Below are 14,996 nucleotides of genomic sequence, written 5' to 3'. Positions count from 1 at the left end.
CCTCTGGGGTCTTTTAAGATCCTTCCTCCTCCACTTCACCTTTAGTCAAGTGGAGAATGAGTTTGTTTTTAAATGCAGACTGTTGATTTCCAGCTGAAGGAAGAAAGTGAAAACAATGGAAATAAAAGGTCAAAGAATCCCTCAGGTGAGTCACAAAGCTATTTATGTATTTTTTTTAAACTTCATGTCTAAGAATTGGCTGAAAAGTCACAATTCAGAATGGCGAAGTGGGAGGGAATGGAAAATCACAATTCTGTGGCATGACTTGGGCTCCACACCCTGCCTGTCAAAGATTTACAGAACTAGAGAGCAGCCCAGAAAGGGAGAAATTAGAAATGCTGGCCCTGAGCAAGGGAAAGTTACAGCAGAGATGAGAAATGACAAGCCCAGTGAGGTGGAAGGATTTGCAGGGACAGTTCTAGATCATGACCCCACCCATGAGGTCCTGGGGCCAGTCCTGAAAGAGCCAAGGAAAAGAAGGGGAAAGAAAAGGCCAAACTGGAGCCTTCCACAGTAGGAAGAAGCTCCTTGCACAAGATCAAGCAAAGACGGTGCCCAACCTCCACCTGGGAATGATTCAGAGTGTCATCAAAGCAAGAAAATCTCTCAAGAGTGACTTTTTCACCATTTTGCACACAAACAATCACATTTTGCAACTAAAAATTAAGCATCTAACTAAAATCAAGGCACCAAAATGCACACCTTTCCACCATGGTAGACAGCCCTCTACATCTTTGAGTTCCTCATCCATAGATCCCACCTACTGAAGATTGAAAATATTTGGGAAAAAAAGTTGCCTCTGTACTAAATACATGTACATGTTTCTCTTAACATTATTCCCTAAACAATACAGTGTGATGACTATGCAACATTCATATTATATTAAATATTATAACCGATTTAGAGACAATTTAAAGTGTAAGTGCGGATGTGCCTAGGTTATATGCAAATACTCTGCATTTTATGTAAGGACTTGAGCATCCTCATATTTTCTTATTGTAAGGTCTAGTAAAAAAAAAAAAATCATCTTCCTCAACCTCTGGGTTCAAAAATGCTTCCATAGCCTTAAGCATCTCTGAATTTATATATGGTAGAGACTCCCCATAGATACACAATCTATAATTTACATAGTTTTCCAGGAAAAAATATTTTAATAGCTAATAGGCCAAGATTCAAATGTGGCCAAGCTTTGTTGGAGGTATGGAGATTCATATTCAGGGTGGCAAATTGTTCTATGGGATAATTTTCAAAGATTATCTCTAGAGAGATGAAATTACTTAGAGTCTGATTTCAGAGTGGTTCGAACCTACCAGGAGGTAAATTAGGGTCTGTCTGTCACTGAGGCCACCCTGACCTAGATTCAAAGTGGACTGAGCCCCTAATGTCAAGGCAGTACAAATGCTGATTGAATAGGAATTCTATTTCAATTTTTTAAACTGCCATTTCCTTCTTTTACAAAAAGCCCCAGGGCATGAGAAGAGTAAAATATACCAATCATTAAAATATTTAAATGAACCAGTAGCAATGATTAATAAAACATAAAAATGAAAGAGTTTACAGAAAGTGGCCTCAACTTGTCTATTCCAAAATAGCACACTCAACCTAACCAGCTTATTTTCCTCAATCCCTCTCATTCCTAACCCCCAAAAGTTTTCTGGAGTTCAAAAGACTAAGAAATACCTATTTCACAAAGGATACTGTGTGGAGACATTGTTTACTGACCTGAAGCATTTATTCATCCTCAAATTTGGTAGAATAGGGACAAAACCTGGAAACACAGACAAAACATAATCTTTAGTCAGATTTTTTAGTCAAGCCAATTTTTAAAAAGTATCTAATTTGCTGATATTTTTTAAATCAAGAGATCTCTCACACACACACACACATACACACACACACACACACACACACACATACATGGGTTTCAATTTCTGCTCTGAAGTATACAGAGAACAGAGTAATAGCTGTTACCTAAGGGGCTTCAGGGCTTATGACTGTCTTATTAGCTCCCACAGTTTTACAGTCATAACTTCCCTTATTTAGCATACAGGCCAGCTTCTACAAAATATTCGAGTTTGCAACCTGAGCCATGAAGATGAAACAAAATATAGTTGAAATATGTGGTGCTGACAGGTAAGGTTGGAGGGCAGAAGGAAACACGTAACATCTCGTGGACCAGGCATCATATGAGCTGAACACAGATAGGCAAGATTATACTGGAAGCAGTGGAGAAGAGGGACATTCCTAAAGGAGAAAACCATTTAGACAAAAGAACAGAAGTAGGAAAGGGCAAAGAGTGTAGACCTTACCTCTGGTAAGGTCTCAGGATCCATATGTATTATGGGAAATCAAAAGGCTGGAATGGTCCCCAGCACCCATGGAAGAATGCTTCAGTCACGGTTTGGTCACCTAAGTTTTGGAGCAGAGAAGTGATAAAATCAGAGCAGTGCTTTCAGATAATTTCATGTTGAATGCTTACAACCTATAAGAATCCCTTGAGTTACTCTGACAACTATCCCCAAACAGCAGAATTCTCGTCCTTAATTGTAGTCTCTGTCCCTTCTGCAATGTGAGCTCATCAATAACATCACATTCAACCCGCAACTTAGAAAGCATTTTCCCCAGGGTGCAGATGGAATATGGGTGTAGTGGGGGCCAGAAATATTGAGCTTCCTGTCACCAGACCAGGGCAGTCTTAGCAAAGCCTGACACTTAATATGAGCCCTCCACAAGTGGCCAGCCCTGTATGACAGTTCCTGACAAATGTGGCTGATGGTGATTTTCTTCCTCAGGCCATTGTTAGAATCAAATGAAACACGTAATAGAGCATTTGAAAGCACTTTGCAAGCAACCCAAGATATAGCAAATGAAAGTTATTATGTTATATTAGGTGCATGGGCAGGGTCATATTCTGAGCCATTTTTTGCCTTCTGTGCTTCCACAAGAAGACTTTCTGTCTCTTACACTTATAACTCAAGTCTTGGCCCTTTATTTTGTTTTATAGCCTTTTAGGAGTGAGTTGGTGTTGGTTCGCTCACTGGAATCCTAGTTTTGCTCCTAACTGCTGGTCTCAGCTGGTTTCCAGTCCCTTAAGCCCAGTATCCTCCTCCCAGGGACCTGCCTGCCTCCTCAAAGCCATTTTTTATAAGTTTTGAGTATAGTTTAAAATGCAAAACCCTCCTTTTAAAAAAATATCCTTAATTCTTGTTCTTAGTAATAATACTCAACTTTCTGTAACCTATCTAATTTATATCAAATACCCCAAATGAAGTTAGGTAAAACTTACCCAAAGAAATAAGTAGAAACACTGCAGCCTTGAAAAGCCCAGGGAGAGGCCCCCTGCCCATGTTCAGGATGACAGCTGAATGGCAGGGTGAGGAGCAGAGATGCACTTGTTCTCAGAGCCTTTGCCAGTGGCATGGGTTTGTGTGCCAATGACTGGCACTGGGCACATGGGCTAGAAGTATGGAGCTCAGGGGCCTCTCCAGAGCCTTTCTGCATATACAAATGGGCCCTCAGAGCACTCTGCTGAGAGAAACATGAAGTAGATTTATTTTTGGCTTTTCTCCAGCACTGGGAATCGAGCTCATGACCTTGCACTTGCCAGGCAGGTGCTGTGCCGCTGAGCTAAATCCTCAGCCCCTTAACATGAAGTAGATTTAAACAGGTCCACTTCCTCTCCACCCAGTGGCAAGGCAGTGCACCGGAAGACCTGAACGAGTGAGGAAAAATTAAAGGGGAAAAGACAGAGACAGACAGACAGACAGACAGAGAATTTCATGACTTCTCCGACCCTCGAGAGGCACTCTATGCTCCTGATATCATACCCATGGAATTGACGAGTCAGTGATATTCCATCCTGGCATTTGGTCCGTGGCTGTTCATTCAGGGGCTACCTGTCAAGGCCTGGCAGAAACAAACAGAAAGCCTCTCTATTCCCACAAATAATTTTTCAAAAATAATAACCAGCAAGCAGGCATATATTACCATTTCACTCAAGAAAACAAGACTGCACCAAATGTGAACAAAGTCACAGAGAGAAGACCTGCAATGAGTTCTTCTGTTTGAACCATCAGTCTAACAGGGAATGACAAGTACATATGTAACTAAAAGCCAAAGGGGGCAACATTTAGGATAAGAGAAGTGTGGATGCTGCTTCAGGGCCAGGGCTTTGCCTCTTAGGCACACCCTCCCATCTGCATTGTTTCACAAGAGAGGAAGCCACCAGCACAGATAGGATCGAGCCAGGCAGAGCCACTGGCAGGGGTTAGACCCTTTCATTAATATGGTGTTTCTTAATCTTTCTGAGCCACAGTCTCTACAACTCTAAAAAGGCAATGACTATTTTTTTTGAAAATTAAACAAGCTGGCTTGCATAAAAAACAACACATAGCAGGATGTGATAATGCACATCTGTAACCCCAACACTTGGGAGGCTGAGGCAGGAGCACTACCGTGAGTTCCAGGTCAGCCTAGGCTACCTAGTGAGCTTCAGACCAGCCTGAATGCAAAGAAAAAGAAAAAGGAAAACCCAGACACATCGTCAGTGTTTAATAACATCAGTTGGTTTTATTGGAATCATTCAAGCAAGAGTAGAATCACAGGTATTTGACTGCTGTACATAGGATGTTGTTTTGGAGCATGGGGCAAAATAAATCTTCCTTGAACCATAAAATCCCACCCAATGCCTAGAACCTAACAGAAGTTTCTTCAATTTCAGGTGGCTAGGAAACTTCCAGAGGACCAGTGAAGGATTAATCCAAACTGATTAGCTCAGGGCCTTCTGCTCCATCAGAGGTCAAGTACCCTTCCTGGTTGTGGCAGCCAATCAAGTGAGCACAGAAGCCAACGCCACAGCAGGGTTTCCTCCACCTGTGATTACCATCCCTGCCTGCCTAAAGAGAACGCATGGGCAGCCATCAGCATAACACACACTGAGCCATTTCTAGCTGGTGCCCTTATAAATATGCTTCAGTTGTCCAGAATAATTGCTTCCAACAAAGGCCAAACATACAATTCTGACAGGGATGTCCTTATGAGTTTGTGCTGCTTGTAAACCTGTCAGAATAGATGCCATCTTGCATTTCCATCTTTCAACCAGGCTAACAAGTCAGGTTATTTTTCAGGATATCCTTTCAGATGTTGTACGCAAAGCCAAGTTTTAAAGCTAGATGAGCAACCAGGACCCCATGGTTTTAATAAGGCTGGCTTCATGTTTTCCTCCTGTTAAGATGAGATTCAGAATCTCCTCTACAACTTCCCCAGCCAAACATATGCCTTCTTTTGTTCTCTATCCTGGTAAAACTACCACTATTTACCTGGCAGTGCTGAGACTTGGGATCATCCTGTAGTCCTCTCTGTTCTCAGCCACTCACAACTAACTGGAAACCTCTCTTCAACGTACCACTTTCTAAAGATCTTTCATCTGTGACTGTGTTTTCACCTGTGTGGTCACTGTACCTCTTATCTGGGTTAAAAACAAGGCTCCTGCCCAGTTTCCCACCCTTCAGACTCACTCCTTTAGAACCAACTTTGCCCCCCGGTGATCATCAGAAAACATGGATTTGCTCAACTCACTTGCCTTGCTTCACTTAAGATTATTCAAAACTTCACCATTGTCAATCCACTATGAAGAAATCCCAAGCTCGTCAGCAGCTCACCTAAGAGGTTTCCCTGCATCATTCTGTCCTTGTACCATCTCTGCACAGATGCTGGGTGTGCTCAGGCTGTGCAGAACTCCCCGCCAATCAGTCGTGATGCTCAGACCTCTCAAGTCAGCGCAGTTCCTCTCCCTGGAAAGTTTTTCTGCATGTCCTTCCTGCCATTCTCCACTAATTCACCTGGTAGCACCTGTTCATCCTTCATGTCTTGCCTGAAACATCAAATCATTGGGATGCTTTTTCTATTTTCCCCAACATTCAGTTAAAAATAGTTTGAAAGCAGGTGAGTCTCTATGGACCTCTGGTCCAATAGGAACATAGTTTGTTTGTTTCTATAACCTAGTGTTTCCCAGTGAGAGCAATGTTGGCATTTGGGACTGGGGTGTCCTTTGCTGTGCAGTGCAGTCCTGTACCTCCAGGATGTTCAACAGTGACCCTGGCCTCTGCTCACCAGATACCAGTAACATTCCCTGGAGGTGACAACCAAACCACAGTTCCAGACATTGCCTGTTTCCCCATGAGGCAAAATAATTCTCTGTGGAGAACAATTACTTTATAGACTCCCTGGTTGTATTGGAATGGTAGCTTATTTGACAATTCTCAAAACTGAAATGAATATTTTTCTTTGCAGAAACTAACTTTTTCTTAGTCAGTACTATCCCAGTGCCTAGACTAGTGTCCATCACATAATAAATGATTGATAAATATTTGCTGAATGGGTGAAAATGAATGAATAAGTAAATGCTAGGCATTACATTATCAGACTTACTTATAGGAAACCCCGAAACTCATAGTATGTCACTGAGGGCCAAGAAAAGTATTCACAGTGAGCAATCTAAGATCCTCAAATTATATATAGAATCAAAAAAGAATTTAGAGGTCAATTAGTTCTCTGCTGTGCAATGCTGATTTCTTTGATCTGACCAAAGAGAGGCACAAAAACATAAGGCGGCTCTCTATATGACACCAGGGATATAAGTCACGGAAACTCATCCTGTGCATCCTTCTCACCTTGCCAAAGCACCTTGGTTTCCTGGAAAAATAGAAGACTTTTCATGTTCTCAAATGTACACAAACAATGCATTAGCAAAACACGTAGAACCTACTCTAACAATGTAGCTGAGACTTCTCATAATTTCGAGATGTTTTACCCTGAATAAAATTTCAGCTGATTCTCTGGGGCTTTTCATTTTGTATCAGAAACCAACTGAGCTATTGCCAGTATTTCCATTTCACACCATCTCATTCTGAGCTCTTGCTCCAGTAGCACATCCTAGTTCAAACATGATTTTCTGCAGTTCTGGACGTGAATGGTAGGACCTGAGTCTGACACTTCTCAAGGCAGTAATGCTAGCCAGAGGAAAATAAACCACACAAAACAAAACCATTACATACCCATTAGCCTGGAGATCCCCCTATGCCCACACCCACAACAATGATATCCTGCTTGAATAGCTCACTCATCACTGCATACTGTGAGGACAGTTAGACTCTGCTCTTCTAATACCCAAGACCGCAAACCAAAGCCAAGTTGTAAGAATGATATACTTTCAACTGAAAATGGACAGGTAGCACCATTAGGCATTTTGAAGGCCATACAATTCATACACCAATAGCCTTGGGGATGAGGTAACCTTAGCTTTCACAAAGTGCTGAGAAGAGGGCTGCTTAACCAAGAGATCGGATCACTGAGCAGTGACATCTTTTATTTCATCTTTGCTAGTATAAAAGCTTCCTCTCATGTGTGCTAGCAAAAAAGATGGAGACTCTTTCATTTTTGCTTATATGAGATCCCTGAAATGGGAGGACTGTGGTTTCTGTTACCTTAAGGGCTTGACTAAGTTGACAAAATATATTTCTTCATCTTATCTCTGGGAGAAAGAGGGACAAAAATTATAATGTAATGGCTACTAGACTCAAGTGCTTTTGAAAAGAAGATGGCATGAGAAAATGTAGCAGTAAAGACTCCAGACTTTGCATTTAGTAATGATGAAGATAAAAGCAGGTGATGCAGAACTTTTCATATAACCTGGGTCTTGTTCACTAGAACAAAATGAGCTTTGCACACCGAGGAAAAGCTACCTCCATCAGAACTCCAAAAATGTCTAAGAAGAATTCACCAAGTACCACTGCAATCACTTTACTAACAGAGAGTAAAGATGACCTTGGAAGCATCCACAGCCTTAGTATTTCTGAACCATCCTTTTTTCAAACATTTCCCATTCTTCTAACATTAACACATAGATACAAAGAGCCTTGCTATATTAGTACACGATGCATTTTTATAAACTTGTATTTGCAAGTCCTTGGAATTACCTGTTTTGAGAGCCAGTATATGGGGCAGTAAATTAACCCTTTAGCTAGATGTAAACTGGAAGATGCTCATATACATAGATACAGAGTTTTATTGGTCATTTGCTTTTCTTCTTTGGGTTTGACATGCATGCATCATTATATGTTCAGCTGTTATTCCATTTCTTGATAGACTTTCTGTGATGTATAGTAATTCTTGCTGAAGTGAGGACAAATTGTGATACATGCATACTGTATGACAGATTATATGTTATGATCAAACAATAATTGAATGCTTAAATTTTTTAAATTATTAAGACACATTGCTATTAAACTACCTCAAAATACTCCCTCTTGATTCAAACACACTTACCCCATTGGTATTGCCACTTTCTGAAGCAGTTCTGGAAGTCCGCTTTCATAAGTGTCTGAAACAGGGACCTCAGTGAGCTGTTGCAGCTGCCTTGATATCCTGCAACTAGTCCAAGTGCTTACCTTTCATAGTCATTTGGAAGATGGAGAAGAGCCAGAAATCAGATGATGCCAAATCTGGTGAATAACATGGATGAGGATGCACTGATTCAGAATAGCAAAGCAGCCATGAAAAGACATTAATAAAAAATGACTTTCAGAACCACTTCAGAAACTTGCAGGATCAATAGGATAAGCATTTTTCACTCAAGAGGAGTATTTTAAGGAGATTAATGACAATGTATTGTCTTTTATTGGAACAATGTTTTAATTTTTATTTAAAGATTCTCTGTATTTTATGATCAAAGCACACATGTTGAAGAGACTTCAATAGCATGCCCAATTTAAGCTCAGTCCTTATGAAACTACAAAGTTTGAGTTTTACATTTTATAATGAGAAAGGAGTTATTGTCCAAAGGTTTCGGACCTAAAGAGCAGTGATTATTTGTTTACACACTTGTAAAAGTTTTATTCCTTGTCTCTGCCCTAATACTGTGCATATAATCATCATTATCATTTTCCTGTGATTCTTAAGATAATTATTACCTTTCTTACATGGTGGCCTTAAGCATTATTCTAGAGTTCATGCTATCAACATTTCTAAATAAATTTAGCATATTAATATGTTGAACACTTGCCACCTTAATCATTTATTCCTACCCAAAGTAACAGTCTCTTCATCCTTCAGAAATCTCCACAGTAGGATATGACTATTTTTGCTTTAATGTTGAATTTAAAAACCTTAACAGAAATATGGACAGAAGGAGTAAAGTCCTGCAATGAAATAGATCAAGGGTCCAATTAACTCATCTCCTCCAATTTAGCTTCCTCTTTCATCTCTCTTCCCTTTTCGCTCCACATATTTCAAGTCTCTTAGTGATTATTTCCACACCAATAAGTACTCAAGGTATGTCTCAAACCCAGATCTCCTGCTTTTTCATACAAGTTTCTCTGTCCTTCTTGGATAATCCAGATCCTTCAAGCTCAGCACATGTAAAATTAAACTCATCTCCACATTGGTACCTCCGTGAATGATATATAAACCCAGTCAGTGGTTTAAAGCAGACCAGGAGTCACAGTTGGCTCATTCTTCTCCCTTTCCTCATACCCAGCCAATCACAAGTCTTGTCAATTCTCCTTCATTGCTTTTTCTCATATTTGCTCTATTTCTACTGCCATTATTTAAATTGAAACTGCCGTCATTTATTGCACTGTCTGCTAACCGGTGTGCCTTTTTCCACCATAACCACTTCCAGATCAACACACAGCTAAGAAAATCTCTGAAAATAGATTCCACCCCTTTCTGCTTCAACTCTTCTGTCACTCCCATTGCCCTCTGGAAAAGTTTCTTAGCAACGTGGTCCCCATTGTCCCTTCCTGCTTCGACATCACTCCTCCCGCTTTAATTCTATGCACCAGACATAGGATAGGACTTCTTTCAAAAGCCACACTCTCTTCCCAGGGCACATGCACAACTGCTTTCTTTACTGGAAAACACTCCCTAACTATCCCCTGACCTCAGCAGTTACAGACCCTCCCTCAGTGTCAGCCCAAGTGTACCTTCAAAAAGTATATTTCGGCACCACCAATTTCTCCTGCCTTGAAAACCTCAAGAGGTGGTTGACCCAGCTCTACTCCTAGGCCCACAGAATCATCAGATCCCTCTAATCATAACTGAGGAAGACCCTATGCTGGGCCAGACACTGTTTGGTGCCTATATAGGCTTGATCAACAGTTACAAACCAGAGGCTTACGGGTCAAATCAAACATCTATGCACTTTGTTTGAGCCTGTTGAGCTTCATATTTTATTAATCAATGTAATTTTTTTTAAATCAGGATTTTTAAATTAAAACACTGGTCCATGGCTTCTTTTGAAAAATGATTAAACGTGGCAGCACTAGATCTGTATTTCTGAGTAGGTCAACAAGAAGTCATACCTGAGTTTGCCATTACTCCCCTTTATTGGCATTAGTTTGCCAGGGTTTACATAGCAAATACCCCAGCCTGGTGTTTTAGAGAATGGAAAGTTATATTCTCTCAGTGCCACACCACAAGTCAAGGTGTCAGGAGATCTGGTCTCCCCTACAGGCCTTCCTTTTGGGCCTGCGCCAACCACATTCTCACCGCATCCTTACAATCTTTCTTCTGTGCATCTGCACCTTGGAGTACCTGTCTGTGTCCAGAATTTCCTGCCTGTAAGAACACTAAGCAGATTGGATCACTGCCTATTACTGTACTGTCAACCAAATGAGCACAAATAAACTCCACATGCTTCACCCAGGCTGTCTCCTCAGCCCCATGCATTTGAGTTCATGGCCCTATATTATCCTCTCACTTTGGGGAACAGGTTCTCCTACGCCAGGCCCTAAGGTCTAAATTAATAAATTGTACTGCTTTCCACCATGTAATACTAATCTATTTTTATCTTTGTCTACTCTTAGAGGTATCTTTAAAATGAGGACTTGGTTTTGATCATTGCAGCTTTAGGACCACAGGGCAAATTAATGGTAAAGGCTCAAGCTTTGGAACAAAGTTACTGGAGTTCGAATCATACCTCTCCTATTTCTACCTATGTGACATTCAACAACTTATTTAATTGCTCTGTATTTCATCTGTAAAATTGGGATGATAACTGAAGGCTATAGATAGAACTAAATAAGTTAATATACATAAAGAACTCAAAACAGTACCTAATCTTTACCAGCTACCTAATAAATGTCAGCTAGCATTATTGGTATTATGAGGGCCCTTTGTAGTTTCTGCTCCAACTCTTGTAACAGATATTATTTGGGTGCATATTATATGCCTGTAACTCCACTGAAAAAGAGATTGAGAGAGAGAATATTTGTCTTGGTTACTTTTCTCTCACTGCTGAGAGAAAAATACAAAATACCCAATGCCCAAAATTAAGGAAGGAAATGTTTATTTAGGTCACAGTTTGTGAAAGTTTCAGTCCATACTTGGCTGGCTCCAAGGCAGAGCGGTACATGGCAGAGGGCAACTGTTCATGGTGGTGGAAAACAGCAGAAGCAACAAGGGGGCAAGGGGCAGAAAGAAGCCTCTTTCCCTCCCTTCTATTGTAAGCAGGCTACCCCCACCCAGGGGGAGTGTAGCACTCACATAACCTCCATGCCCTCCTCCTGCACCATCCCAGAGCAGTAAGGGCATGTCCTTTTCACCCCAGGATGTAGAACAGCTGAATCACTTAGCCAAGCCTTTAATTTTTTTTACATCAAATTTTTCATTTAATGTGTACAGGTCACTATATAAGGAATTTTGACAGGATTTTCAAAATAGGCTTACATATATAAGGCCACTCTCCAGTGTGACTTCTTTCACGTACTTCATAAAAAATGTGTTCATTGAATGTTTTCCCCACATTCCTTATATCTATAGGGTTCCTCACCAGTATGAGATTTATGTCTGTAAAAGGAACACTTGCTAGCAAGTCTTTTTTCACATGGTAGTCAAGCCTTTAGACTCCTCAAGTTGACACAATGTATCAACTGTAACAATATTAAACATCAACTCTGAGATACAACTCTAATTGCAAATTCAAACCCAAACAGCCATTTTCTTGAAATATCCACTGAAACTTTGAAAGATTTTTTCCCGGTATAATAATCTCTAAAAATTATTCCAATATTCATTCGATGTAATCCCAACATTTTAAAATATCAACAAATTCCTTCTCCTACCTATACCCTGGGAAATTCTATTAATTACTTTATGACTTCCTCAAATCTTCCTTAAATCATTCAATGAATAGAATTTTATGTCAATTTTTTTCCCTCTCTGATCTATTTCTAAACAGAAGTTATCAACTTTCTTTTGCATAAATGATTTACCTTTTGGCCATGTGGCTGTATTTTATTAATACATCAGGCTTTGCCCAACATGAAAAGTATAAAATTCCCCATCATAAACCTTACCTTATCTGCAATTTTTGCCTAGAAATCCTGGTTCCTCCTACCAAACTAGTTGTACCAACTTAGGCTTAAATATACTAACTCCGAGCTGTGGTTTCGGCTGATAGTCAGATTTTTACCTGAGCCATGTGTTCATGACGACAGCAAGGCCACCCCTTTACACTGTTATAGATGGTATCCTGCTCCCAGCCAATCCTCTCAAATGCCTACCCCTGAGTCAGGAAGGGTTTGGTGTTGGAGAGAAGCAGAACTCCCTGTAAAAGAAAGAAAGAGAGAAGGAAAGCAAGCAGCAAGAGTGGAAGAAAGAGAGAGAGAGATAGAGAGAGAAGAAAGAGAAGGAAAGAAAGAAAGAAAGAAAGAAAGAAAGAAAGAAAGAAAGAAAGAAAGAAAGAAAGAAAGAAAGAAGAAAGAAAAAAAAGAAAAGAAAAGAAAAGAAAAGAAAAGAAAAAAGAGGCAAGGAGGGAGGAAGGAAGAAGGAAGCAACAGTTGTGTCATTTTAATTAACACTCATAAAACTTATCACTTGTTGCAAATTCCCCTTGTGCTAAAATTGTACTGAATCCTTCTGATATATTATTTGTTTTACTTTCATGACTCTGTGAGTTATTATCTTAAATTAACTTTGAAAACCCAAGACAAGTAATTTCCCCAAGGTCACAGTGGCAAAACAGAATAGACTGATGCCTGATTTGAGATTCCAGAACCCATGTGATTCACTCACAAAATACCTTTTGTAGTATTTGCACCACAAGGTGGTGAGAAACAAAGACATCTAGGACTTTGCCCTTGTTATGTCTTGAACTTTCTGTATGACCTTGGAGAAGCCTTGGCCCTCCAGTCCTGGGCAGACAAATGGATTCTGCTGGGAGACAGTAAGGATGCCCCTACTTTGGGCACTTTATACAAATCACTCCTTCAGTCTTGATGTCCTGATCTCATTTTCTCCGGCCCTACACTTAGGTTCTCTTAGGTTTTCTCTGCTCAAAGAACCAAGAGGACATATTGCTCTGCTTCAGTCTGATGCTTCCTCTTACCCATGCTTTTGCAGCCAATCCTGAGTACCTGCATGCTTCCCAGTCTACTCCTGAGGATAGGCTGGACAGGTCAACTTCTCCAAGTATCAGTTAGCTCATCTATGACATAGGGATTTGGGCTAGCTTATCTCTATGGATTTTCATTGATAAAATGATTGCTAGAGCTCTTCACAGAGACACCTTCCCTTCACCTGAGAGAAGCATCTCAAATGTCAGCCCTACCTCCCAGCTCCTGCGGTTGTGTGTTTTGTCATCCACCTGTGAAAGACATACCAAACATGAAGTTCCAGTACAGAAGGACTTCCACTTAAACACAACAGGAACACATTTTCCTTTTTCATTCCAAGTTTTAGAAACAAAAGTCATCATTTAAGACAATGATTTCTGCCTTGTATGAATTCTTTTCAGAAGCAGAAAATGGGATACAAAAAAATTCAATACAAAGTTTTCTTGGTCAAAGGGGAAAACACATTAAGGATTTGTTTCCCTGTCCTAATAATGGAACAGTTTTTCACATGTCAATCTGAATTTTTCAAGAAAGGTAACATTGCCCCATGACCATCAAATCGGAGTGAAACTGGTGGAGTACGGGGCAGATAACAGGTTGTAAGGACATAGCCATTTTCACAGAGCTCCACTTTAACCATTGCTTCATTGCTCCAAACACCAAGTACATCTGAGTGTCACATCTATAGAGGTCACTGACGAGGCCTGGAGCCCCTACCCCCATAGTTTCTTGGACACATGACCTGTACTGTAATTCCAAGTGCCCTTTTAACATGAGTAATGGAGGCCCTGGCTCTGTCACTGAACCAGTTCTTGAACTTGTTCCAGTGATGTCCTGTCCTCAGCCTAATATGCGTCTTTAGAATGAAAGTGACAACAGTAACTGTCTCACAGGCCTGGTGAGGAGTCAACTGAGATCATCCTGGCTATGGATGTATTCTAGGCAGGATGGCAAAACAGCTTTCTAACTACCTCATCCTTTATAAACTATGTTATAATCTGGAGCAATTTCCTTGAACTTTCTAATCCACCAAGTACTTATTTACGGTTGGGAATAATAATAGTATCTATCACTGGGTAGTTATGAAGACTAACTGGCATAAGGCATCAATGCCAGCACATAGCAAAAAGTCATTGTCTGTTACCTATTATTATTATCAGTGTGGAACTGGGCAATAAGCACAGAAGACTACAAGAGTCAGCAGGATTTCTGCAGGTGTTTATGAAATAGATAGACATATAATATTTTGTATATTTTACATTATATTATATATATATATTAAAGAGAGAAAGAAAAAATAAATATTTTCTGGGATAAACCAAAGAGGAAAAACTTCAAGAGTAATTAGCCCATAAGTGATGAGTTCTACAAGGTTGAAAAAATTAAAAATTTACTTCCAATGAGCCTCAAAAAGGCCAGCTTTTGTCATTCATTACTCCCTAGCCTGGACACTCCCTCACTTAGCTTAGTGGATTTTATATTTCTTTCTTGCAAACAATCAACTGAGGAAATTTAGATGGAGTCTCTTTGTGAGTCTTTAAGAGTGCATCAGGATCATAAAAACAGAGTGGTTCTATATATATGGAAATGTAGATTTCAAAT

The 14,996-nt window shown here is 40.1% G+C and overlaps 1 long non-coding RNA gene across 2 annotated transcripts in view; it reads right to left on the bottom strand.

Moving 5' to 3' along the window:
• Positions 1-1,683: 1,683 nt before the first annotated feature.
• LOC102009699 overlaps positions 1,684-14,996 on the bottom strand; it is a 30,682-nt gene continuing 17,369 nt past the window's right edge. Inside the window, exons 1-3 of one of the 2 annotated variants that reach the window (XR_263168.1) lie at positions 5,661-5,741; positions 2,310-2,409; positions 1,684-1,768 (exon numbers count right to left, since the gene is read on the bottom strand). This is a non-coding gene — a long non-coding RNA (uncharacterized LOC102009699). Of the gene's footprint in view, positions 1,769-2,309; positions 2,410-5,660; positions 5,742-14,996 lie in introns of those variants that run through there. The other variant, XR_263167.1, reaches the window with a different exon arrangement.

Source organism: Chinchilla lanigera, unplaced genomic scaffold (assembly GCF_000276665.1).
Source record: "Chinchilla lanigera isolate Chin_1 unplaced genomic scaffold, ChiLan1.0 scaffold00062, whole genome shotgun sequence".
NCBI classification, from domain to species: Eukaryota; Metazoa; Chordata; class Mammalia; order Rodentia; family Chinchillidae; genus Chinchilla; species Chinchilla lanigera.
This window is presented reverse-complemented; position numbering and strand designations above follow the sequence as displayed.